This window comes from Geotrypetes seraphini, chromosome 4 (genome assembly GCF_902459505.1).
Source record: "Geotrypetes seraphini chromosome 4, aGeoSer1.1, whole genome shotgun sequence".
Classification (NCBI taxonomy): Eukaryota; Metazoa; Chordata; class Amphibia; order Gymnophiona; family Dermophiidae; genus Geotrypetes; species Geotrypetes seraphini.
This window is the reverse complement of record NC_047087.1, coordinates 26681748-26705793: the sequence shown is the minus strand read 5'-3', so window position 1 is coordinate 26705793 and position 24046 is coordinate 26681748. Positions and strand designations below refer to the sequence as shown.

The following is a 24046-nucleotide window of genomic DNA, read 5'->3' as shown; positions in this document are numbered from 1 at the left end:
ACATCAGCCTAAAAGGTGCACTTTTAAAAACTCCACATTTTCTTTGTTATTTTTGCAATTCCTTTCTTTACTGTAGATTGGGTATTGTGAATACCCTTCATTGCAGAAGATACTTAATATGTTTCTTGGGAAAAAAATCGTGTCACTAGTCTAAAAAAAGTAATAAATAGCCATATGAATTAATTCAATCTTATCTACACCCCCCTTAATTCCATCCCCTACCCACTATGTTCCCCTAAATGAAATCCCTCACCCTGATGAAAGTTGACAAAAATAAAGAATTAAAATAAATAACTGGAATGTAATTATTAAACCTAATTTTCATAATAAATCATTGATAACCAAACTTCAAATTTTTGGTGAAAGATTCTGAATATAAGGATCCCAAACGTCCATAAAAAGACGAGTTTTTTTTAGGCGAACCTCGAACCTTCCAATTCTATTTTTGTATTATCCTATTGTACTGATTATTTGATTCTTTCAATAAAAATTGTTATACATAAACTTTAAAAAAAAAAAGTAATAAATAGCAAGATCAAAACATTTTATTTTCAGAGTAGTTAACTTTTATACTGTTTTGTAAAGTAATTTCTTGTAGAGGCCAACAGTTAACGGTTGGATAGAGAGAAGGAAGTCCAGGTTGACAGCAAGTATTACAGCGGGTTGGCTCTACATTCACCCGACAGTGTCATTGACGGATTTAAGCTGTTGGGTTGGGCAGTGGACCCTGGTACTCCATCATTCATTTTTCAATTGCATTTATTCTCCGTCAGACTTGGACTAGTCATTCTGCAGCCTGTACAAAGCAGAGAAATTGAAGACCGTCTTCCCCAGTTCTTGTCCATTTTCACAAAAATGTTGAACAAGCCAAAGAAACAACTGTAGGATTTACTGAAATTTCACACAAGATTAGCAGTGAGAGTTCATAGGCAGACGAACAAGTCATTTGGGATAATACATTTAATTTTGCTGTACACCATTGTCTTATATGGAGACTGGTTTAAAAATATTGATATCTGTGATGGAACCATGTAAAATAACGCCTTTGGGGTATAGATGCCAACAGTTAAAAGTGGTTAGGCGTTACTAAAAGTAGTTACTACTCTCTGGACACAATAAAGGTTTGCTCAGTTTTGGGGGTGTTCAGCATCCGCTAGCACCCACAGAACTGGCTCCCTATGCTTTGGGGATTTGCAGATTTCCAAATTGTGTGCACAGGTGTATACAAGATGGGCCATTTCTTTTTTAATCATAGAAACATAGAAGATGACGGCAGAAAAGGGCTACAGCCCATCAAGTCTGCCCACTCTGCTTACCCACCCCCTGTCTATGCCCTAATGACCCAATTTCCTTATCTTGACCCTCGTAGGGATCCCACATGGGTATCCCATTTATTCTTAAAGTCTGGCACGCTGTCTGCCTCGATCACCTGCACTGGAAGCTTGTTCCAATGATCAACCACTCTCTCTGTGAAGAAATACTTTCTGGTGTCTGCAGCAGTCACTCTCCTCTTCTCCCTATTGGCTAAGGCTCTTAACATTTGCATCTCCTCTTCCTATAGGCTAAGGCTCTTTATACCTGCATTGTGATGTCATAGAACTTTCTGATTATAGAAACATAGAAACATGATGGCAGATAAAGGCCAAATGACCCATCATAGAAACATAGAAGATGACGGCAGAAAAGTGGCTACAGCCCATCAAGTCTGCCCACTCTGCTTACCCACCCCCTGTCTATACCCTAATGACCCAATTTCCTTATCTTGACCCTCGTAGGGATCCCACATGGGTATCCCATTTATTCTTAAAGTCTGGCACGCTGTCTGCCTCGATCACCTGCACTGGAAGCTTGTTCCAATGACACTGCACAACAAAGTTTTTGCTTCCTGAACACTGCTGGGTGTTTCTTATAGAATTTTGGGTGCTGATCATGAATATTACATCAAAAATTACCCATCACGTACCATTTCAGAGAAATCTTCAATTTTGTCGTGATTTTTTCTTATATTTGGATGCAAACAATTTTTTCTCCCATAAGTGTCTTATCAACAACGGTTTGTGCCGCCTGGGTATGTCCATGCATAAAATCTAGCCAGGTTGGAAGCTGTTTTATGGAAGATGACATCCTGGGCATGTCTGGGCAGGTCTGAACGAGCTTGCGCTGTCTCACCATGCTATAATGGTGGCTTCCATACACCGATCCTGCTCATTTGGTTAATATAGATAGTCCGTGTGTGTATATAGTATCAGTATAGTAAAGTATAGTAGTATAGTAGCTGTAGCAATATAACAGTAAGTAAGCTTGATGCTATAGACGTTTTGGTGTCGGGCAATATGTCTCGTCGGTGTCGTAACAGCCGCGACACATTCTGCTATATCTGTGGGGAATATACACTTACGCCTCAGAGACGTTCGATGACTGCCCTTGTAAAGAAAGCCTATCATCTGTATTTTGGCTGCAAAATAGGTGATCAAGACAAGCAATGGGCGCCTCACATTTGCTGTGCGACATGTGCTGTTAGTCTGAGAGCCTGGCTCAGAGGTACTCGAAAGACGATGCCATTTGCTGTTCCGATGATATGGCGAGAACAGAAAGACCATGTGACGGACTGTTATTTCTGTTTGACTAATGTGTCTGGTTTCTCTGCCAAAAACAAGAAGTCAATTGAATATCCTAATCTGCCTTCAGCAATGAGACCCATGCCACATGATGACAGTCTTCCAGTTCCGAAACCACCAGAGGATTGGACCTTAGACGAACCAGATGAAGAAACTGCAGTGCAGGGTTCTAACAGTGACATTGACCCGGATTTTGAACCATCCTCATCAGGCGATCCACATCTGATAACACAGTCCGAATTGAACGATTTGGTCAGAGATTTGGGTCTGTCAAAAGCAAAAGCTGAGCTGCTAGGTTCGAGACTGCAGGAATGGTGTTTGCTATCACCAGGTACGAAAATTTCTGTGTTTCGAGACCGGCATCATGATATAACCAAATTTTTTGCACAAGTCGACAGTCTCTGTTTCTGTTGTGACATTGAAGGATTGTTCTCGGTCTTTGGTTGTGATCACAACCCGGAAGAGTGGCGTCTTTTCATTGATTCGTCAATGTTAAGCCTGAAAGCTGTTCTGTTGCACAATGGCAACGTTTATCCTTCAGTACCTGTTGGCTATGCAGCACATATGAAAGAAACATATGAGAATATGGAAATGTTACTAAAGTATGTCCAGTATACCAGGTATAACTGGAATATCTGTGGAGACCTCAAAGTCGTTGCTCTGTTACTAGGACTGCAGCTTGGCTATACAAAGTACTGCTGTTTCATCTGCGAATGGGACAGCCGAGACAGAGAGTCGCACTATTCTAGAAAGAACTGGCCACTCCGTAAAAAGTTAGTTCCAGGACAGAAAAATGTAGCACATGAATCGCTTGTTGACCCGACAAAGATATTTTTGCCTCCTCTTCACATTAAACTGGGACTCATGAAGAATTTTGTGAAAGCAATGAACAAGGAAGGGGAAGGTTTTCGTTATTTAAGACAGATGTTCCCAAGAATAACTGATGCCAAGATCAAAGAGGGTATTTTTGTTGGCCCCCAGATCAGACATGTTATGAGTGACAAGCGATTTGAAGATCTGTTAGTTGGGCCGGAAAAAATTGGCTGGAAAGCCTTGAAAGACGTTGTTGACAATTTTCTGGGCAATTACAGAGCCCCAAACTACATTCAGCTGGTAGACAAACTTCTCAAAGCATACAAGAGAATGAAGTGCAATATGTCACTCAAGATTCATTTCCTCCATTCACACTTGGACTTCTTCCCCGCAAATCTCGGTGCTGTGAGTGACGAGCACGGTGAAAGGTTTCATCAAGACATAGCTACGATGGAGAAACGATACCAGGGCAATTGGAATCCGTCAATGCTTGCCGACTATTGTTGGATGCTACAACGTGATGCACCAGACACTGAATATAAAAGAAACTCGGGAGCAAAACACTTTTAATTCTGTTTCATTTAGTCGCTTGTGCGAAACGTAAACTTGACTATATATTTTATTGTCAGTAAACATAAAAATGTCTATTTCTCATAGTTCTTACGTGATGCAGTAAAACCAAAACCATATTTGAGCATACCAAGTTGGTACCTGTCATAATCACCAAAAACTTTTCAGGAATCAAGACTTAACCAAAAAATTGTTGTGCAGTGTGATCAACCACTCTCTCTGTGAAGAAATACTTTCTGGTGTCGCCATGAAATTTTCCGCCCCTGAGTTTGAGCGGGTGCCCTCTTGTGGCCGAGGGTCCCTTGAGAAAGAAAATATCATCTTCCACTTCGACACGTCCCGTGAGGCACTTAAATGTTTCGATCATGTCTCCCCTCTCCCTACATTCCTCGAGAGTGTAAAGCAGAATTTTCACATGTACCAAACCGTGGCAAATGACTGACTAGCAGGGCACAACTGGGCCCACCATCAAAGCATTAGACTTGTTTTCTGAGGTCCCTCCTTCTCCAAAAGAATGTGAACAAAACTCAACTTTATAAATGCAACTGACCAGCGGAAGGGGGAGGGTGTTGAAGGAAGTTTGATCATGTTATGTACAATGGATAGAGGAAAATTTGTGATTTGGTAGAGCAGCCTGCCCAGTTAGCTTTCTCTTCTCCGGACAGGCTGGGCAAGGCAAGGCTTGGCTTTGCCTCCTCCCTCCCCTCCCCCCCCTCCCTTTGCTGTGTAGAGCTGGGGTGGAGGGGAATCTAATCTAATCTTTAGTCTTATATACCGGGTCATTCCCAGAGGGACACGAACCGATTAACAAAATGTAATCATAAAACTAAACTAAGCCTTAAGTTTATATACCGCATCATCTCCACGGAAGTAGAGCTCGGCACGGTTTACAAAGCTTAAAAATATAAGAAGAGAGTAGAAAGATTTACAAGAGTATATGAATAGAGGGAATATAAATAGGAGAAGAGATGATTTTATGTTAGAAAAAAATGATTATATGTTAGAAAAGAGCCAGGTATTCAATTGTTTGCGGAATAATTGGAGGGAGCCCAGGTTCCGCAGCGGGATAGTGAGATCGTTCCAAAGGCCTGTGATTTTGGAGAGGAGGGATTTTCTTGCAAATCATATTGAGGGATACGGGAAATCCGGGTCTCCAACAAGGAGCACCTAATGGGCCTCCGCGTGTGCGGATCGCCGGACTAGATGGACCTTGGTCTGATCCGGTGAAGGCGTTTCTTATGTTCTTATGCCTGCGTAGAGAATACCGTGTAGAGAGGGGAAGGATAGTTTATGTCTGTGGGCGGATCTGGTGGTAGCAGGCCTTGAGGCGTTAAAGGATAGTGGGATTAGGGAGGGAGAGTCAGTGAATGTCAACATACAGTTGTCGACTAGGGAGTTCTATCAGTTATCAGTAAGATATTTCGTAAACAGATACGTTTTCAAGGTTTTTCTAAAGCATGTCAGCGAAGAGAGATTTCTAATGATTGAAGGAAGATCATTCCAGATTTTCACCATAGTAAATGACAAAGAATGTGAAAGCCTACCTAAAGTTTGAATCCCTTTAATGGAAGGGAATATTAATTTGTATTTATGTATATTCGTCGTAGACTGAAGACGAAAATTAAAAGAAAGAGGAAATAGTGGGGAAAAAAATCCCACATAAACTCTTAAAAATAACATTCGCACACTTAAACTGAACCCTCCAATATATTGGAAGCCAGTGCAATGCCCTCAACAATGGAGTGACGTGATCGTATTTATTTTTACCATAAATTATTTTGGCAGCCGTGTTCTGAATAAGTTGTAATCTCTTCAAGTTACATTTACTTAAGCCAATATAAAGGGAATTGGCATAGTCCAAATAAGCCAATATTATTGCCTGAACCAATATAGTAAAATGTTGTTGATGGAAAAACAGCGAATTCTCCTTAGCATCCGTAAACTAAAAAAACATTTTTTTAGATATGTTATTAATATGGTTTGTCATTGAAAGAGTGGAATCCACAACAAATCCCAGGAATCTAGATGAATATTCAATCTTTAGAGAATCACCTGAAATTAATCTTATGGAAGAAGGTAGTTTGTGTGTAACAGGACCAAACCATAACAGTTTGGTTTTGGTGGCATTTTTATAAGACTTTTGTAGAATAGTATTTTATGCACTCACGTAGGGTCTTATGAACTTGTTTGGTGTAAAAGATAGGCATACAGAAACATAGATGGGGAATATTTAGCCTCTGCTGTTAATCGGCTTGCAAACTGGTTCCGGCCAAGGGCTGACCTAAATACTGGTCTATGAGCGACTCCCAGTAATGAATATCCAGGTATATCCACTCACTAAGAAATTGATTGGACAGTAGCCACAACAGTGTAGCAAAGGAAGGAGGTGCTCAGGGTGGTGGATCCCAGCATCACTGTGCCCTGCGCCCCCCAACTCTTCCCCGTCGCACACGCCCACCCCTCCTTCACCACATCCCTCTTCAAATCATCACCAGCAGGATCCTCTACCTGCTGCTTTTGTGCCAGCCTCAGCGCTCCTTCTGACATCACTTCCTGGTCCCGCATTTGGGAAATAACATCAGAAGGAGAACTGCTGAGGCCGGCATAAGCAGCAGGTAAGAGATGCTGCTGGGTGCCAGCGAAGATTTGAAGACGTGGGTGGACCAAGAGAAGGAGTGGTGCTGTGCCCCTGCCAAGACAGTGCCTGTGGCGGTCTCCCCTCCCACCCCCCGGTCTGCTGATATTTGATTGGTGCCCGCTTAACTCAGCACCTAAAATGAGGACAGTTATTTTGCTGGTCAGCAAACTGAATATCACCGCTAAGAACCAGATTTTGTTAATGACGCATATGCAGATGCCTCCAATGTAGGCGTCTAGATATGTCAACCACACGTTAGGTGTCTCTAACAATTGCACCTACATTATAGATGTCTCTAATGTAGGCCAGGGTTTGCGCAATTCTGTTAGAGATGCGTACCAATGCCTAACTTTAAAAAAAATGCCCCCGATCTTCCCCTAACCATGCCTACATGGTGCTAGGCACCTATCACTCAACCTTTATTTTATTGTCATTATGAGCTTGTTAAAGCTCATTGATGACGTCATTAACTCTAATTTTAAAAATTATTTTTATTGATGTAAAGGTGCCTACGCTTTAGACCCCATGTATAGAATTTTCCACAAACTGGCTAAGTTCCTGAATCATACAAAGTCCTTACGGAATAATAGTAGAGAATAATACTTGAATCTTTTTTTGGTAAAGCCCCTTAAGGCTTGAACTTTTAGAAAATAAGCACAGTGGGCTCGATTCTATAATGTGCACTGGACAAAATCAACACAGCGTGATTCCACAAAGGGTACATGCCCTGTCTACAGTTGCATTTGACACTGGTTCCCATGCCTTAACTATCAGCGCCAAATTTTTGCCTGCTATAAACGCTGGCGCCCAATATGGGCACGGAGACCCTGCATTCTGTAACAATGCGCACAGCGTTCTGGAACAACCCTGATATGCCTATGTCTCTCCCACAGTCACGCCCCCTTTGAGTTGCATGTTATACAATAGCATGCAGTCAATTGGTTGTTAGCAGTCAATTATTTCTTATTAGCCAATTAAGTTGTGTGCATGCAAATTTAGGTGCCCAAATCTGGACAATGTAAATAGAATTGGGGGAAATGAGGGTAGTTCTATAAAATGATGCCTAGAGGTAGGTTCTATTTAGGTATATTAAAGGCACCATTAATTGACAGGCATCTATATGCACTAGGTGCTATTCTATAAGGTAGGGTTTATGTGCCCTAGCACCTAATTACAAAGGGGTGTACATGTGGGCGGAGCATGGTCATGTCTCCCAATACTATACATGCATCGCTTGTCCCACACAAGTGCGTCAACTTGCATCTCCCTTTGGCATGGCGTAAGAGGATGTGCCTACTATTGGGTGCCAATGCCAATCTTACAGCAGTGTTCTATATTGTGCCAAGATACCCTTATATAACTGACACTAATCATATGGCACTGGGGTGCCTAGACTGAAGTGCCAATGTATAGAATTGCATCCGATATATCTGCGTATGTGCCTTTCCTGTCTAGGTGCCTCATTATCCAATTACCCTTCAGCTGATCCTAGATGCAAAACCAAAACCGGTTTGGTCTGCCTGGCTGAAATGGACCTAGCCGATGCCCTTTTCTGTTAAGACTTGCATTTACCAAATATTGCCGAGAAAAATGTTACGTATTTCTATCAGTTTTCCTCAAGTGGTGTTGGTGGGATACCTTGTTTGCTATTTTGTCATCTCAACACAATTGACCCTTGTCAACAATGACTTTCAGTTGCTTTATGAGCAGTAGATAAAGAACCGCTGTGGATTAAGCTGTGACCAGACAGTATTCTAACCAAATGACACACATTCATTTCATTTTATGTTAAATGGACTTTAATTGGTGTTTTTCTTTCTTTGTTTTTCATGTGAAATAAATTATTTCTCTGTTTGCTTTAAGGAACTGCAAAAGACCACTCTGTCCTTGATGCCCAATCCGAGTAAACAGAAAACATTGTTTAATTGTGTTTGTTGCTTTAGAGCTTTTGTCATATTGTGCCTACAAACAAAATTGTTTACATGAAAAAAGTCTAAATAAAATAATCAGCATAGCATTGCAACAGTCTGGTGTGTTATTTACTGCCAGCGAGTGGAAGAAAAACAGTCTAGAGTTTGTCAACCAGTATGACTCGTAACAGAGTCATGTAGAAATGGTTCCCTTTGGGTGTTCCAGAACTATTTAGGGGGCAAAAAAGGAGTTGATAAGTCCTTACATCATTCAACATCTGCCCATCCCTCTGATGCAGCCTCCTGCTCTTTGGAAAGGGTGGTAGATGGGTGGAGTAGTCTCTTGGTAAAGGTGATGGAGATAAAGACTGAATTCAAGAAATTGTGGGACAGGTACGTGGGATCTCTTAGGGAGAGGAGATAGTGGATGCTTAGAATGGATGGGCCATTTGGCCATTATCTGATGTCAGGTTTCTCTGTTTCTATAACCAAAAAGCTCTATGACCTCATAATAACATAGTAACATAGTAGATGACGGCAGATAAAGACCCGAATGGTCCATCCAGTCTGCCCAACCTGATTCAATTTAAATTTTTTTTTTTTTTTTCTTCTTAGCTATTTCTGGGCGAGAATCCAAAGCTTTTCCCGGTACTGTGCTTGGGTTCCAACTGCCGAAATCTCTGTTAAGACTTACTCCAGCCCATCTACACCCTCCCAGCCATTGAAGCCCTCCCCTGCCCATCCTCCTCCAAACGGCCATGCACAGACACAGACCGTACAAGTCTGCCCAGTAACTGGCCTAGTTCAATCTTTAATATTATTTTCTGATTCTAAATCTTCTGTGTTCATCCCACGCTTCTTTGAACTCAGTCACAGTTTTACTCTTCACCACCTCTCTCGGGAGCGCATTCCAGGCATCCACCACCCTCTCCGTAAAGTAGAATTTCCTAACATTGCCCCTGAATCTACCACCCCTCAACCTCAAATTATGTCCTCTGGTTTTACCATTTTCCTTTCTCTGGAAAAGATTTTGTTCTACGTTAATACCCTTTAAGTATTTGAACGTCTGAATCATATCTCCCCTGTCTCTCCTTTCCTCTAGGGTATACATATTCAGGGCTTCCAGTCTCTCCTCATACGTCTTCTGGCGCAAGCCTCCTATCATTTTCGTCGCCCTCCTCTGGACCGCCTCAAGTCTTCTTACGTCTTTCGCCAGATACGGTCTCCAAAACTGAACACAATACTCCAAGTGGGGCCTCACCAATGACCTGTACAGGGGCATCAACACCTTCTTCCTTCTACTGACTACGCCTCTCTTTATACAGCCCAGAATCCTTCTGGCAGCAGCCACTGCCTTGTCACACTGTTTTTTCGCCTTTAGATCTTCGGACACTATCACCCCAAGGTCCCTCTCCCCGTCCGTGCATATCAGCTTCTCTCCTCCCAGCATATACGGTTCCTTCCTATTATTAATCCCCAAATGCATTACTCTGCATTTCTTTGCATTGAATTTTAGTTGCCAGGCATTAGACCATTCCTCTAACTTTTGCAGATCCTTTTTCATATTTTCCACTCCCTCTACGGTGTCTACTCTGTTACAAATCTTGGTATCATCTGCAAAAAGGCACACTTTTCCTTCTAACCCTTCAGCAATGTCACTTACATACATATTGAACAGGATTGGCCCCAGCACCGAACCCTGAGGGACTCCACTAGTCACCTTTCCTTCCTTCGAGCGACTTCCATTAACCACCACCCTCTGGCGTCTGTCCGACAGCCAGTTTCTGACCCAGTTCACCACTTCGGGTCCTAACTTCAGCCCTTCAAGTTTGTTCAACAGCCTCCTATGAGGAACTGTATCAAAGGCTTTGCTGAAATCCAAGTAAATTACATCTAGCATATGTCCTCGATCCAGCTCTCTGGTCACCCAATCAAAAAATTCAATCAGGTTCGTTTGGCACGATTTACCTTTTGTAAAGCCATGTTGCCTCGGATCCTGTAACCCATTAGATTCAAGAAAATATACTATCCTTTCTTTCAGCAACACTTCCATTATTTTTCCAACAACTGAAGTGAGGCTCACCGGCCTGTAGTTTCCTGCTTCATCCTTGTGACCACTTTTATGAATAGGGACCACATCCGCTCTCCTCCAATCTCCAGGAATCACTCCCGTCTCCAGAGATTTGTTGAACAAGTCTTTAATAGGACTCGCCAGAACCTCTCTGAGTTCCCTTAGTATCCTGGGATGGATCCCGTCTGGTCCCATCGCTTTGTCCACCTTCAGTTTTTCAAGTTGCTCATAAACACCCTCCTCCGTGAACGGCGCAGAATCTACTCCATTTTCTCGTGTAACTTTGCCGGACAATCTCGGTCCTTCTCCAGGATTTTCTTCTGTGAACACAGAACAGAAGTATTTGTTTAGCACATTTGCTTTCTCCTCATCACTCTCCACATATTTGTTCCCAGCATCTTTTAGCCTAGCAATTCCATTTTTTATCTTCCTCCTTTCACTAATATATCTGAAAAAATTTTTATCTCCCTTTTTTACATTTTTAGCCATTTGTTCTTCCGCCTGTGCCTTCGCCAAACATATTTCTCTCTTGGCTTCTTTCAATTTCACCCTGTAGTCCTTTCTACTCTCCTCTTCTTGGGTTTTTTTATATTTCATGAACGCCAACTCTTTCGCCTTTATTTTCTCAGCCACTAGGTTGGAGAACCATATCGGCTTCCTTTTTCTCTTGTTTTTATTGATTTTCTTCACATAAAGGTCCGTAGCCATTTTTATCGCTCCTTTCAGCTTAGACCACTGTCTTTCCACTTCTCTTATGTCCTCCCATCCTAACAGCTCTTTCTTCAGGTACTTTCCCATTGCATTAAACTGCATAATGCAGTTGTAAAGAGCCTTGGCCAATAGGGAGAAGAGGAGATAGTGGATGTTGCAAATGGGCAGACTGGATGGGCCATTTGGCCTTTATCTGCCATCATGTTTCTATGCATTCCAGGCCTTTACTATGCTGTATCGTTGCTGCAAGTTACACGGCAATGCAGGTTGCAACCTTCAAACGTTTTTTGTCTGATGTGCCCTGATGCCCATAGGCCACATGTTAAAGCATCCAGCACCCTTAGGATATAGTCATGTACATAGTGCTCCTCCAAGCTGAAACCCTTTCTAGCACCCCACAAATTAAGACCCCATCCAACCTGTGGAAGGTTCTTGAATTCTGCCAACCAGACCCCACCCCTGTAGTGGCAAGCCTCCCTCCCCCACTAGGCCTACCTTAGTTAAATCCCTAGTCCTTAATGGTCTATGCAAGAGAAACCCCCAGTTGCTCCCCATCCTTGCCTGTGCTGTCATTCAAATTTGTTTTGGTGACCCTTACTAGTAGTACTACCACTAGGGGTCATTTTTCTGTATTGGAGTATTTACATAGTAATGAGCTGCTTTACAAGCATTTGTAAGTTTTACATCTCATTACTATGTAACACAGGGTAACTTAAATAACGCTGCATTAGGACGCTGCAAAAATGTAAGAGAGCCCTTTAACACACATAATAATGTGGGTTAGTGCCTTAACACAGCTTGATATCTGCCCCTTGAGTTGCAACAATCTCTTGGCATGTCCAGGATCAACATGATACAACGGCCATCTTTTTATAGTAACAACCTGCCCACCACTAAAGAATCACTTCAAGATCTGCAGCAAATGATTCTTTCAGAAGAATATTCTAAAAGTGATTGTTGTTTCATTACATTATCCATGCTGAATGTTTGCATTGAGTTTAATAATAATAATAATAATAACTTTATTCTTATATACCGCCAACAATCTTGCGACTTCTAGGCGGTTTACAACGAAGAGAAACTGTACAGACAGCGACTTACAGAGTATAGCTGAGAACATCTGATAGTAACAACAGTGATAATAATAGCAACAGTTTATATACTGCAGGGCCGTGAAGTTCTGTGCGATTTACAATGAATTAGAAAAATTCCAAAAATTGAGTGGAGCATTCATAGTTAGAGGTTAGAGATTAGAGGTTAACAGTTTTCAAGATCAGATCTGGGTGGGATTACGAAGGGGGCTATTGTCCTGAATCGTTACCTAGGTATTTCGAGAACAGGTATGTTTTTAGGTGTTTCCTAAATTCACCATAGTTGTTTGTGTGTGTAATTAGTTTTTCTAAGTCTTTGCCCCATAAGGCTGCTTGATACGATAGAAGTTGTTGATGGTATCTCTTATATTTGCATCCTCTAGCCGGTGGGGAAACGAATTTCAGGTGTGTTCTTCTCTCATGTCTGTTGGTTGAGAATGAGAAGAGGTCTTTTATGTATTTAGGGGCTAGGCCAGATAATACCTTGAAGCAGAGACATCCTAGCTTGAACTTCGTACGTGCCTCCATTGGCAGCCAGTGCAGGAGTCGGTAGGAAGGGGTTATGTGATCGGACTTCTGCAGCCCGAAAATCAACCTGACTGCTGCATTTTGTATCAGTTGAAGTCTCTGCATTTGCTTCCTGGAGATGGCCAGATGGGTAATGTTGCAATAGTCAAGGTGGCTTAGTATTAGGGATTGTAAGAGAATTCTGAATGCTGAAGCGTCAAAGTATGCTCTAATGCAGTGTTTTTCAACCTTTTTTGGGCAAAGGCACACTTGTTTCATGAAAAAAATCACGAGGCACATCATCATTAGAAAATGTTAAAAAATTTAACTCTGTGCCTATATTGACTATATATAAAGTAATTCTCTTGAATAGGAATCAAATAAACACAAAGAAAGTATTTTATAATTACTTTATTATGAAATATTAAGTAAACAGAATAGTGAAAAATTATAAAATACTTTATTCAGTGCGAAACCTGGGCCTGTTTGGCTGAACACAAAACTGATATTCTGGCTGGAATCGAAGAAAGACACACACGTAGCTCTTCGTCAACAGCTCTCGGTCTCTCTCTGTATTTGGTTTTTATAGCATACAAAAATAGACAAATATACCCTCCATCCTTTTTATTAAACCACACTAGCAGTTTTTAGCGCAGGGAGCTGCGCTGAATGTCCAGCGCTGCTCTTGACGCTCATAGGCTCCCTGCGCTAAAAACCACTATTGCGGTTTAGTAAAAGGTGACCATATTGTAAAATATAGACAGCAGATATAAATTCAGAACTGTGCATAGTAAGTGAAGGGAAGTTTTCATCTCTGGGAATTTACCCAGTTAACTATTAAGTTATTTGGGCAAATTCCTTTGAAAACTGTGGTAATACTGCGTCCACTTTGCTAAATTTAAAATAAAATCATTTTTCCTACCTTGTCTGGTGATTTCTGGTTGCACTTTCTTCTTCTGACTGTGCATCCAATCTTTCTTCCCTTCTATCAGCCTGTATGCTTTCTCTCCTCCACACCTCATTCCCTCCCCCAACTTTTTCTTCCTCTCTCCCTGACCTTTCTTTCTTTTTTTCTGTTTCTCTTCTTTCCTTCTGTTTCCCTGCCTGCCCCCTTTCTTTCTTTCTCCCTGCCGTTCCCCAAGCCACTGCCGCTGCCATCGGGGAACAGGACCCACCGATGGATAACAGGCCCCAAAGCCGACGCCGACGCATGCTCTCCCTGACGTCAATTCTGCAATCGGAGAGGAAGTTCCGCCCAGCCAGGCAGCGATTGGCTGGCCCGAACTTCCTCTCCGACTGCAGAATTGACGTCGGGGAGAAGAAGACTTATCGGCTCGATAGATTAGATCGCCAAGACAAAGTGAGTCCTGGGTGATCGACTCACTTTGCCTTGGCGAGCTACTGGCGCCCCTGCCTCGGGCCCCCTGTCAGCTCCGGGCCCCTGAATGCAGGACTGGTAGTACTGCCCTGATGGCGGCCCTGCGGCACACCAGGCAACATCTCGCGGCACACTAGTGTGCCGCGGAACAGCGGTTGAAAAACACTGCTCTAATGGACCTAAGTTTCCAGAGAGTAAAAAACCCTTTTCTGACTAGGGAAAGTCAGTACAATACTTGACTCCCATTAAGTATACTTGTATATTTATATGATGTTCCAAGTCACTTATGCATAAAATAAGCAGAGTTTCAATAAGTTGGAACCTTGAAGTTTAGCAGCTGTTTGGCACTTTAATGATAATGCTGAAGGTTAAATAAACTTTCAAGGTGTTTCTTTTTTATCTTGTTCATCTTGTAATCTGTAATGGTGGAGAGTAAAACTGTGACTGAGTTCAAAGAAGCGTGGGATGAACACAGAAGATTTAGAATCAGAAAATAATATTAAATATTGAACTAAGGCCAGTTACTGGGCAGACTTGCACGGTCTGTGTCTGTGTATGGCCGTTTGGTGGAGGATGGGCAGGGGAGGGCTTCAATGGCTGGGAGGGTGTAGATGGGCTGGAGTAAGTCTTAACAGAGATTTCGGCAGTTGGAATCCAAGCACAGTACCGGGTAAAGCTTTGGATTCTTGCCCAGAAATAGCTAAGAAGAAGAAAAAAAAAAATTTAAATTGAAGCAGGTTGGGCAGACTGGATGGACCATTCGGGTCTTTATCTGCCGTCATCTACTATGTTACTATGTTGTAGTTTTGTGTTAAACAGATCTATAAAATGAAAGGGAATGGGACCAGATTAAAAACTCCTTTTTGATTCTCATGCATCGTTAAGCTTTTTCCGTATGCTACACCTATCTTCTGCACAAGAGCTCTGGTGCATGGGAATACTGAGAGCTTCCTGGAAGACCGTATCCTGTGACTAGCTGGCCAACAGGAGCTAATCTGTAATGGGTAAACGATTTTCTCCTCTCACTGATCTCCAACGAATACAAGAGAAAATCTACAAAGTCATAAGAACATAAGAATGGCCTTACTGGGTCAGACCAATGGTCCATAAAGCCCAGTAGCCCGTTTTCACAGTGGCCAGTCCAGGTCACTAGTACCTGGCCAAAACCCAAGGAGTAGCAACATTCCAGCATCTCAAAGAATAGCAAGATTCCGGAACCCCAATGAGAGCAACATTCCAGAGCTGAGATTGTGATGTCATAATGCCTGAAAAGAGGACATGTCCAGGTAAATCCAGACATCTGGTACCCTAGACTTGATTCCTCCTAATTCTCAAAAGCTGCATGCACAAATTATAGAAAAGGATCAGCTATGTGCATAATTTAATAAGCTAACAAGCTGCTAATTGGCATTAATGACCAATTTAACTTTAATTGGGGTTATCTGAGGCTAATTGCCAGTAATTAGCAGCTATGTGTGTGATTGTTCCTAGTTAGTATTCTGTAAATTGCAAAGACACGTTCCAGAGTGTGCAGCTTCAAGGAGGTTATGGACCTGGCAGGGCAAAAAGCTGTCTTGGAGCCATTAAATTAACACACATGAGAGGATGTCCTATATCTTTATACTGCACTGCCTGATGGTAAGAATAGCCATACTGGGTCAGACCAAAGACCCATCTAGCCCAGTATCCCGTCTTTGCGGAGTGCAATCCAAGTCACGAGAATCTGGCCAAAACCCAAATAGTAGCAGCATTCCATGCCATTGATCCAGGATTATGGACTTTTCCTCCAGGAACTTGTCCAAACCTTTTAAAAAAAAAAAAAAAAAAACTAGCTACACTTCTCCCTCCGGATTCGCTGTGATAGGGAATTAACAGAACTGCAAATACAGAAAAACCGCGAATAACGTTTTCATATGTTATTTGCTGTTTTCTATTAAAAACCATCATGAATATGGTGAAAGCGCAAATAACATGGTGGGAGACCTGGCCTGTTCCCAAAGGAGAGGCAAAAACATGGTGAAGAAAGTGCTGGGAATCGGCTATTTTCTCTGTAAACGCTTGGAATCAGTGATTTCTCTAGGCAAGCTGATGTAATTGGGGGGGAGGAGCTAGCAAGCTAAAAACCGTGAATAATCGAAACCACAATTGCTGAAACCGCGAATACGGAGGGAGAAGTGTACATTAACTGCTCTTACCAGATTCTCTGGCAATGCGTTTCAGAGGGAGCGGAGTTGTGGCAGAAAAGAGGGAAAGGGAAAGAGATCGGGACTTCTATACTACGTTTTTGTAGTGTTACAACCACACTCAAAGCAGTACATCAAGCTTATGGGTCCTGCTTGCAAAAATCAGAGAGCGAAGATTTAGGTGAGAAGTGGATCATAAGAACAAGGCGTGGGGGTTAGAGAGGAGAAAGGAAGAGAACACCAAAGCACAGGGGAAGGGATGGGGTTGCAGAGGACGAAAGAAATGAGAGGTGGAATAAAGAGGAAGAGAAGGGATGAAATGAGGGGGGAAAAAAGGGGTAGGGATACAGGAGAGTGGGAGAGAATAAGAAGGGACAGGGAAAGGAGGCAGTGGTGTACTAAGGGGGGCTGGTCCACCCTAGGTGCAGCTTCTAGGGGGGGGGTGCTCCTCTGATCCATTTTTATACGAGTGGGTGTTAAAAAATTATTAGCTCCAGGTGTCACATACCCTAGCTATGCCACTGATGCCAACCTGATTCTCCAGCCACCATATATTTATTGTATTCAAATTAGAGCTATAACTCAGTTTATACTTGCTTTTAAGGGAGGCCACTTAGGATCCTACACAGTAGCAAAGATTTACACTGCTCTGCAAAGGTAGAAGGAAATGTAAGTCATTCTGGCTGATTTGTGGGGAAAATGATTTGTTTTGGTTTCTCCCTTTTGCTTCTGGAATATTGAGGATCTTGAAGGGGCTGTATAGAAGTCCAATATAGATTGTTATGGGACATAGGGGTCCTTTTACTAAGGCGCGCTAGCCCTTTTAGCGTGCACTAAATATTAACGCATGCTAAACACTAATGCATCCGTAGACTATAATGGACCTGTCAAGTGTTTAGCGCGCTAAGACGGCTAATGCGCCTTAGTAAAAGGACCCCATAATTCCCAGAGTCACTTAATTTATTTTTAAGCATAAGTGGACTTCCTTACAGACCTCATAGCCCAATTCATTCATAGATACACGAAGACAAGTCCATTTGGCCTCACGAACAGAGCACCCTCTCTAGAATGCTAGTTTAGTATAGATCAGTGTTCTTCAACCACCGGTCCATGGACCAGTGCCGGTCCACAGAAATTTCCTGCTGGTCCACAGGGCCAGCACATACGTCAGGCCCAAAACAGTGTTCTTCAACCGCCAGTCCACGGTGCGATCAATGTGGTGTTATCTTCGAGCCAGCTCCCTCTTCCTAACTGATTCAGTGCGCAAAGCCACGGGCAACGGCTCCTACAGACGTCCTGCGCCTGAACCGGAAGCCTTCTCTTTGACGTTGCAACGTCAGAGGGAAGGCTTCCAGATGAGGCATGGGATGTGCAAGGTGCAATTAGTACTATTATGGGGGCGGTGTCTGGGATGGAGATTGGGTAGAGATGGGCAGGGTCTGGCCCACGACTTAGCCCAGTGTTCTTTTATTTCTGCCGGTCCATAGGTGTAAAAAGGTTGAAAAACACTGGTATAGATCATCCCAGTACGTAACTTTGGTTGTCATCTATTGAATTCCTCGGTAATGGGGCAATTCTATAACTGGGAATCGCAAAGTTGAGTGATAGAAACCTATTGTATAACACTGGTTACCTATTGAATTCAGGGTCCAATATAACAGAGTACAACTCATTTTTAAGGTTTTAGCAGAGTCTTCTAGAATTCCTTCTAGTTTAGATCATCAACCATCAAGATCAAAACTTCATATGTGTGACAACCACCTTATTGGATATTTCATCATTTTGGATGAATATAGAAATTCATTTTTTAAAATGTATCAGGCCCCAGTTTTTGGAACTCGTCCTATTCTGCAAGATCTTTGAAGAATCTGGAAGAATTTAAGAAAGTTTAAAAAACTGACTTGTTTCAGTGAGTTTATGATGTCAACTAGTCTTTAACCCTTTCAGGACCATAAGGATCGTAGGCCAATTTTTGTGGTTTTTAACGACATTTTTATGGTAAAAAGGGCTTGCAGATGCCAAAAAATTGATTTTTTTTGTGAAATATCATTATTTTTTTTTAAAAAAATCACACTTCTGGCTTATGGACAGTGTGGCAAGTGAATCTTCTCGTCAATCTGGCAACGACGCTAATGAATGAATGTCGGAACCAGTTTGTTTACATAAAGGCAGTATCATATGGAATCCGTACATATCAAATTTAGAACTGTAGACTATCCCAATCAAAATTTATAGGATTTTAAAGTTATGGGACAAATATGTCCCTTGGTCCTGAAAGGGTTAAGCCCATTACATTAACGGGTGCTAGAATAGATGTGTGTGTCTGTCTGTCTTTCTTTCTGTCTCTGTTTTTCCTCGGCTGTCCATCGCCACCCCTTCCCTGCTCCCCCTGTCCACCAGTAGCCCTTCTCCCTTCATTTTACCTTTTACCCGGTTTTCGTGGTGGTCTGCAGTGGTTTTGGGGTTGCAGCGCCGTGAAAGAAAGGCGATGTTTAAACCGCCGCAGGCTCCTACTGATGGGGAAACCGCCGTACGCTCTACTGCGCATGAGGAAACCGCCGAACGAAACAGTCGCACCCTCCTCCTTCTGCGTCCTTCTGCCCCATGCGCCGCAAGCCGCCCCACGCGCCTCAAATCGAATTCGGCACGGAAGCAGAAATCACGGCGGCAGGGATCACGCCGTTTCAACAGCGCATGTGCGGGTAAGGGTTTTAATATAGAGGATGTAGGCCTGAGCTCTTTTTGTACCATTGACTTACTGAAATTGCCTTCAAATTAAGATGTTTTATATGTAATAAGTTTGATTAATATGAGCATTTTATTGTCTGGTTTTATTTGGCTTTGAATAGTGTGTGTGTGCTTTGTACTCTGCTTAGGTTTCTAGATAAAGCAGACTATAAATTTTTAAATCAATCAATCAAGATTCCTAGGTTTCATTATAGAATACAATACTCCCCCGATATTCGCGGGGGTTCTGTTCCAGGAACCCCCCGCGAATATCGAAAAACCGCGAATATGGTTTTTCACCTGGGGAGGCAGGAGAGGGCAGCTGAAGCGCCGGCGAGTAAAGGAAATCACTCGCGGTATGCTCCGACCGCCTCTTCCTGTATTAAAGTCGGGCTGCACCAGTCGGGAGTTGCTTTGACACGCAGCTCCTGATGGGTGTAGCCCGACTTTAGTACAGGAAGAGGCAGTCGGAGAACGCCGCAAATGAGTGAAACCGCGAATTCACGGGGGAACACTGTAGAGTAGCCTAACCCACACTTAACATGTAGGCACCCTCTCTGATGCAAACCAAATGTTTATTAAACAGTTTCTGTGCTTTCTTTTCTGGCAAAGCTGTGTGCAATCCAAAACAAAAAAAAAATAGAGGACAATGTGGAACGGAATACCAGTGTTTGATAGGAAAGAGTATATCACACATCAGACCAAAAAGACAAATGATAACAAAATGAATACGTATGCTTAGCAGTTAACTGTACCCCCAGCAGCTCCATCGCCTAATTTTAATTTTAAAAAAGTGAGTTTTCAAAAGATAAGTGTGGCTGGCTTGCATGTAACTTTCAGTATTATGCAAATTATGCATATGAGGAGGTGCTGAAAAGTTCTCAGCCCAACCAATCAACTTCCTAAATTCTGAGCCTTATTTTGCCACTAGAGCTGAAAAGAGTGTTATCTTATTTTGTTAAGTGTCAATTTGCAGAAACAAAATTCTATATTTTGACATTGTTTCAGATCATTGTTTGAAGTACGTATATCCACATCATTCCTTTCTTGATAGGGCTGAGAACCTTTTAGCACCCCCTTGCAGTGTAAAGACTTTTAGTCTCTGGTAACCAGAGCTGAAGATTGTGATGTCATAATGCCTCATTCCACCAATAAGAGCCAGTCTTATCAGTGATGTCACAATGGCTTGATTGTCCTACACTTGGCTCACTTTTATTACATATGAGGGGGTGCTGAAAAGTTCTCAAACCAACCAACCGACTTCCTAAATTCTGAGCATTATTTTTCCACTGTCGCTGAAAAGAGTGTTATTTTATTTTGTTAAGTGTTAATTTGCAGAAACAAAATTCTATGTTTTGACATTGTTTCAGATCATTGATTGAACCATACCCAGGTCATTCTCATCTTGCTTGGACTGAGAACTTTTCAGTACCCCCTCATATAGCCCTGTCTATCTATGTCCCATCTATGCTCCATCTCTATATGCATCCCTCTTGTAAATACACAGTATGCAAATTCAATCATGTATAGCCAGAATAATGGCATTGACATGCGTATCGTATATGTCATTATTCTAAACATTAATATGTATAACAGACATTTAAACTAATTAAGATCTGACAAAATGTTATTTGGGAATATTTTTTATTATCATATATTTCTTGTGCAAAGCATGAATGACTCTCACTTTGCAAGACTTAGGGCTCCTTTTACTCAGCTGCGCTAGTGGTTTTAGTGCGTGCTACAATGCCGCGTGCACTAGGCGCTAACGCCTCCATTGAGCTGGCGTTAGTTTTTCCACGTACCGCAGCTTAGTAAAAGGAGCCCTGAGTGTTGCTTCTTAATGGCCACATTACAAACAGTTTTGGCACAAAAATGGGTACAATGTTAATTAAGATGGGTCTCGGGACAATATGACACACTAGGGGCTCCTTGTATCAAGGTGTGGTAGGCAGTTAACGTGTGGAATACCGTGTGTTAAACCGCCTGCCGCGCTAGTACCTAACGCCTCCATTGACTAAGCGTTAGGATTTTAGGCTGCCGCGGGGGGTTAGCACGTGATGAAATGTCCGATGCGCTAACCCTCGTAGCGCGCCTTGATAAAAGGAGCCCTATATCCAAACTGTATACAATGAGCATTGTTTTCACAAATCTTGTCACGTGGCGGTGCCTTCTAAAAAATCTAGCCCTTAGAGCAGCGTGTCTCAAACTTTCTCGAGCCGGAGCACACTAAAGGTAGTGGCCACGGCTTGAGGCACCCAGAAGCGCGCGGACGTTGCCGTGGTTACATCACGTTGACATCCGCGCATGTGCAGAGGCGCTCCAGATGGGCCCTGAGATGCCAGTAGGGGGTGCCAGCAGGGAAGGGGGCCAGAGAGAAGAGGCACTGGCGCCAGCTGATTGCCTACAGCAGTGTTTCTCAACTACTTCAAGCTAAGTATCCCCGAAGTCTAGCAAATATGAACTGAGTACCCCAACCACAGACCTCCCTAGGCCCACCCAAGCTCTGCCCCAGATCCCATCCCCTTTACTAACTGTAATGCAATTTTTCCATTCATTTTTCATATACACACAATATACACCGCAGATATAAATTCTCAAAGCATTTCAATCACTATATTAAAAATAAAATCAGTTTATCTACCGACGATCCTCTGCAGGCTTCTGTAATTAGCTTTAAAGGTGAGACCGGGAGGCCAGGGGGGAAGCTGAAGATACTAGCGAGAAGGGGGAGACATGCAGGCCTTCGGCAAATTGGGCAAGGCTGGCACCGAACTGCGTAGGGAAGGCAGCTGGCAGGTGCCTCTTTTCCTCCTCAGTATGCCACGGCAAACTTGGACTCTCAGGAGACAATTGCAATTCTCTATTGCAATTCTCTGTATTTGGGAGTAACTAAAAGTGAAGATGAGGGCACTGCAGATGTTAATTAACTCTGCCGCAAGATTGATTACCGGGATTTCAAGAATGACTCGTATAATCCCAGTGTTGAAACAATTGCATTGGTTACCCATGCAGCAGAGAGTACAGTTTAAGATTCTCTCAATCATACAGCAAATTCTATATCACGTTTCTCCAATGGCACTAAAGGGTTTTTTTTGTTGTTGTTTTTTTATAAATTTATCAACCCAGAGAGAGTGGTTGATCATTGGAACAAGCTTCCAGTGCAGGTGATCGAGGCAGACAGCGTGCCAGACTTTAAGAATAAATGGGATATCCATGTGGGATCCCTACGAGGGTCAAGATAAGGAAATTGGACATAGACAGGGGGTGGGTAAGCAGAGTGGGCAGACTTGATGGGCTGTAGCCCTTTTCTGCCGTCATCTTCTATGTTTCTATGTAACTGAAAATAGTATGAAACTGAGTTTGGAGGGTCAGATGTTAGTCTCTCGTGTTAATATTTCAAGATGTGTGGGAGCCATTAACAAAATATTGCAATGATTAAATTATTCTTTTCCCTTGATTTACAGGTTCAATTACGAGGGGGGAGGGGGGATAATTTTATTATTTTATTAATGTATATTGTACATTGTATTTGATTATATAATAGGAAGGGTTGGGGGAGGGTGGGGGTTAATAGCATTTTATGTGTACTCTTGATGACTATTAAGTGATATATTTATGATCTATTTGTTATATTATATTGATGCACTTATTGTACGTTTAAAAAATGAATAAAGAATTTAAAAAAAAAAAAAAGATTGGGGCAACAATGCTGTCTGTGGCTGACTCCAAGCTCTGGATTGCACTGCCTTGTATTCCGCGATTCTGTGATGGGAGATTGAGCTTTAAGAAAATGTTGACAACGCAATGATTTGTCAATGCTCTTCTCTGTTAATGCCTTCCTGTCCTGTAAATGATTTTATGGGATCTTGTGTTTCCATCTTGTAGGATGAATTTAAAAGAAGATTTTGATAATGATCCCATTAGTTAATGTCTTCTTGTTGAAACATGTTTAGCATTTCTTAAATATGTATGCGCTATATACATTTTTAAATAAATAATTAAATAAAATAGTGGGGCCCGGCACACAGTTTGAGATACACTGCCTTAGAAACCAATGGCAGACCCTTGGAGAGCTCTGGGGTGGCTCTTGTTGTCTTTATGGGGTGGGGGGATCCTGCTACTATCTATCTTTCTGCCTAAGCTCAAGACGGAAAAGAGGGAAGCAGATGGGGGATTTGAGCCCGTGCTTAAAGAGCAAGGCATATCTCCATAGACAAAGAGCACGCATTTGGCAATGACCATCTCTTCGAAGAGTCCTCCCAATGAAAAGTTTGAAGGTGAGCTGGGGGAGATGGATATCAGTGACGTACATTGATCGGCAGTGTTTGAGCCCTGCATGGGAAGATGTTTGGTGGCTCCTCTTCAGCTCAAAGTGGCTTGGATTTAAAAATTAGTGAAGACCGGTGCCTTAGAGCATAAGCCTTCTCGGGAGAAGAAAACACCCCCTGTGCCTGAATCAGTATGCCAGACATGCGCAGCAGTGTACATTGCACACGTAAGAGATGATCCCTGCTCAAAACACAGTCTTTAGGTTACAACTGGAGCATATTTTCAAGCTATCTCAAAGGAATCTGCATGATAGAGAGTATACATGCAAATATGTCTCCTCAGTCTCATTCCTGCATGTTCTTTTCCCTACGCCAGGTCTCATAATCCTCCTTCATTCCACCTAGGTCAGGGGTGTCCAGCCTGCGGCCCGAGGGCCACATGCAGCCCCGTGAAGTATTTTGTGCGGCCCCGGTCGAGGGCGATGCAGTGTTTTCCTCTGCTGTCCCCAGGTGTTTACCATCTTGCCGGCTCCCTTCCTCTGTCTTGCTGCAGCGTTT

At 42.6% G+C, this 24046-nt stretch overlaps 2 protein-coding genes across 4 annotated transcripts in view; one reads left to right on the top strand and one right to left on the bottom strand.

Annotated features, from left to right (window-relative positions):
* The window catches only part of VAT1L (vesicle amine transport 1 like), a 127737-nt gene extending 119079 nt beyond the window's left edge, over nucleotides 1–8658 (top strand). For all 3 annotated transcript variants that reach the window (XM_033943638.1, XM_033943639.1, XM_033943637.1), the window contains one exon: nucleotides 8503–8658. The gene's annotated coding sequence lies outside the window, so the exon portion shown is untranslated. The remainder of the gene's footprint in view (nucleotides 1–8502) is intronic.
* CLEC3A (C-type lectin domain family 3 member A) overlaps nucleotides 1–24046 on the bottom strand; it is a 53388-nt gene that overhangs the window by 5204 nt on the left and 24138 nt on the right. The gene's annotated exons all lie outside the window — the stretch shown is intronic.